Below are 3877 nucleotides of genomic sequence, written 5' to 3'. Positions count from 1 at the left end.
AAAATTAAAAATTTCTAAGTTTGGTGTTTTGCATGTTCTCTTTTTCTTGAAAATTTTTCAAAAATAAGTTCTTGGTGTTCATCTTGACATTCAAAGTGTTCTTGGTGTTCATCTTGACATTCAAAGTGTTCTTGCATGCATTGTGTGTTTTGATTCATAATTTTCATGTTTTGAGTTTTTTTATTGTTTTTCTCTCTCTTTATTAAACATGCAAAAATCAAAAAAATATCTTTTCCTTTTTCTCTCATAAATTTTCGAAAATTTGAGTTGACTTTTTCAAAATTTTTTAAAATTTAGTTGTTTCTTATGAGTCAAGTCAAATTTTCAATTTAAAAATTCTATCTTTTACAAATCTTTTTCAAAAATCAAATATTTTTCATTTTTTCTTAATGTTTTCGAAAATTTCAAAATTTATTTTCAAAATCTTTTTCTTATTTCTATTTCATATTTTCAAAATTAATGCTAACAATTAATGTGATTGATTCAAAATTTTTAAGTTTGTTACTTGCCTATTAAGAAAGGTTCAATCTTTAAATTTTAAAATCATATCTTTTTGTTTCTTGTTAGTCAAGTAATCAACTTTAATTTTCAAAATCAAATCTTTTTAAATTTTTTTCAAATCTTTTTCAAAATAGATTTCAATCACATCTTTTTCAAAATCAATTTCAAAATCTTTTCTAACTTCTTTTCTAACTTCTTATCTTTTCAAATTTGATTTTTAAATCTTTTTCAATTAACTACTTGACTTTTTGTTTGATTTTAAAAGTTTAGTATTTCAATCATATCTTTTTCAAAACTACCTAACTAACAATCTCTTTCTAATTTTTGAAAATCACCTTCATATTTTTCAAAATTCCTTTTTAAATTAACTAATTGTCTTAAATTTAATTTAATTTGATTTAATTGTTCCTTTCTTAATTTTTGAATTTTTAATTTTAATTCTAATTTAAAAATAAAAATACTTTTATTTTATTTTATCTAATTTTCGAAAATTCTTCTCCCTCACCTCCTTATTTATTTATTTATTTACTAACACTCATCTTCATCTAAGAATTCGAACCTACTCCTCACCTTTGTGTTTGGATTCTCCTTCTTTTATTCTTCTCTTCTACTCACATAAAGGAATCTCTATACTGTGACATAGAGGATTCCATATTTTATTTTCTATTCTCTTCTTTTTCATATGAGCAGGACCAAGGATAAGAACATTCTTGTTGAAGCTAATCCTGAACCTGAAAGGACTCTGAAGAGGAAGCTAAGGGAAGCTAAAGCACAACTCTCTGGAGAAAATCTGACAGAAATTTTCGAAAAAGAAGGAGACATGGCCGAAAATAATAACAATGCAAGGAAGATGCTTGGTGACTTCACTGCACCAAATTCCAATTTACATGGAAGAAGCATCTTAATACCTGCCATTGGGGCAAATAACTTTGAGTTGAAACCTCAATTAGTTTCTCTGATGCAACAGAACTGCAAGTTTTATGGACTTCCATTAGAAGATCCTTTTCAGTTCTTAACTGAATTCTTGCAGATCTGTGATACTGTTAAGACCAATGGGGTTGATCCCGAGGTCTACAGGCTTATGCTTTTCCCATTTGCTATAAGAGACAGAGCTAGAATATGGTTGGACTCTCAACCTAAAGATAGCCTGAACTCTTGGGATAAGCTGGTCACGACTTTCTTAGCCAAGTTCTTTCCTCCTCAAAAGCTTAGTAAGCTTAGAGTGGATGTTTAAACCTTCAGACAGAAAGAAGATGAATCCCTCTATAAAGCTTGGGAGAGATACAAGGAATTGACCAAAAAGTGTCCTTCTGACATGCTTTCAGAATGGACCATCCTGGATATATTCTATGATGGTATGTCTGAATTATCTAAAATGTCATTGGACCATTCTGCAGGTGGATCCATTCACCTAAAGTAAACACCTGCAAAAACTCAAGAACTCATTGACATGGTTGCTAATAACCAGTTCATGTACACTTCTGAGAGGAATCCTATAAGTAATGGGATGCCTCAAAGGAAGGGAGTTCTTGAAATTGATACTCTGAATGCCATACTGGCTCAGAATAAAATATTGACTCAGCAAGTTAATATGATCTCTCAGAGTCTGAATGGATTGAAGGAATCATCCAATAGTACTATAGAGCAGTCTTCTAAAGAAGAAGCTTATGATCCTAAGAACCCTGCAATAGCAAAGGTGAATTACATGGGTGAACCCTATGGAAACACCTATAATCCCTCATGGAGAAATCATCCAAATTTCTCATGGAAAGATCAACAAAAGCCTCAACAAGGCTTTAATAATGGTAGAAGAAACAGGTTTAGTAATAGCAAACCTTTTCCATCATCCACTCACCAACAGACAGAGAATTCTGAGCAGAATCCATCTAGCTTAGCAAATATAGTCTCTGATCTATCTAAGGCCACTTTAAGTTTCATGAATGAAACAAGGTCCTCCATTAGAAATTTGGAGGCACAAGTGGGCCAGCTGAGTAAAAGGGTCACTGAAACTCCTCCTAGTACTCTCCCAAGCAATACAAAAGAAAATCCAAAGAGAGAGTGCAAGGCCATTGATTTGACCATCGTGGCCGAACCTACAAGGGAAGAGGAGGACGAGAATCCTAGTGAGGAAGACCTCCTGGGACGTCTAGTGACCAATAAGGAGTTTGCCTTTGAGGAACCAAAGGAATCTGAGGCTCATCTAGAGACCATAGAGATTCCATTAAACCTCCTTCTGCCCTTCATGAGTTCTGGTGAATACTCTTCCTCTGAAGAGGATGAAGAAATTACTGAAGAGCAAGTTGCTAAATACCTTGGTGCAATCGTGAAGCTGAATGCCAAATTATTTCGTAATGAGACTTGGGAAGATGAACCTCCCTTGCTCACCAATGAACTGAATGCATTGGATAGGCAGAAATTACTTCAAAAGAAACAGGATCCGGGCAAATTCTTAATACCCTATACCATAGGCACCATGACCTTTGAGAAGGCTCTGTGTGACTTGGGGTCAGGAATAAACTTAATGCCACTCTCTGCAATGGAGGAACTTGGGATCTTTGAGGTGCAAGCTGCCAGAATCTCATTAGAGATGGCAGACAACTCAAGAAAACAGGCTTATGGACAAGTAGAGGACGTGTTAGTAAAGGTTGAAGGCCTTTACATCCCTGCTGATTTCATAATCCTAGACATTGGGAAGGATGAGGATGAATCCATCATCCTTGGAAGACCCTTCCTAGCCACAGCAAGAGCTGTGATTGATGTGGACAGAGGAGAGTTGGTCCTTCAATTGAATGAGGACAACCTTGTGTTTAAGACTCAAGGATCTCCTTCTGTAACCATGGAGAAGAAGCATGAAAAGCTTCTCTCACTGCAGAGTCAACCAAAGCCCCCACAGTCAAACTCTAAGTTTGGTGTTGGGTGGCCACAACCAAACTCTAAGTTTTGCGTTGAACCCCCACATTCAAACTCTAAGTTTGGTGTTGGAAGGTTCCAACCTTACTCTGATTATCTGTGAGGCTCCATGAGAGCTCACTGTCAAGCTATTGACATTAAAGAAGCGCCTGTTGGGAGGCAACCCAATGTTATTTAATCATATCTATTTTATTTTCTTCTTGTTATTTCGTGTTTTATTAGGTTGATGATCATATGAAGTCACAAAAACTACTGAAAAATCAAAAACAGAATGGAAAATAGCATTAAAAATAGCACACCCTGGAGGAGAGCAGTCTGGCGTTTAAACGCCAGAAACAAGCATCTGTCTGGCATTTAATGCCAGAAACAGGCACCAAGCTGGTGTGTAACGCCAGAAACAAGCATCTGCCTGGCGTTAAACGCCAGAAATAGGCTATATTTGGGCGTTTAACGCCAGAAACAAGCA

General features: G+C 35.4%; 1 non-coding gene across 1 annotated transcript; it reads right to left on the bottom strand.

Annotated features, from left to right (window-relative positions):
* Positions 1-1714: 1714 nt before the first annotated feature.
* Positions 1715-1822, bottom strand: LOC148580298 (small nucleolar RNA R71). The gene has a single exon (XR_015896342.1). It is a non-coding gene; the product is annotated as a small nucleolar RNA R71 (small nucleolar RNA).
* Between the last annotated feature and the right edge of the window lie 2055 nt (positions 1823-3877).

The sequence above is a fragment of the Arachis ipaensis genome, chromosome B10 (assembly GCF_059453495.1).
Source record: "Arachis ipaensis isolate K30076 ecotype BB chromosome B10, ASM5945349v1, whole genome shotgun sequence".
NCBI classification, from domain to species: domain Eukaryota; kingdom Viridiplantae; phylum Streptophyta; class Magnoliopsida; order Fabales; family Fabaceae; genus Arachis; species Arachis ipaensis.
Note: the sequence above shows the minus strand (reverse complement) of the source record. Positions and strands in the feature narration are given on the sequence as shown.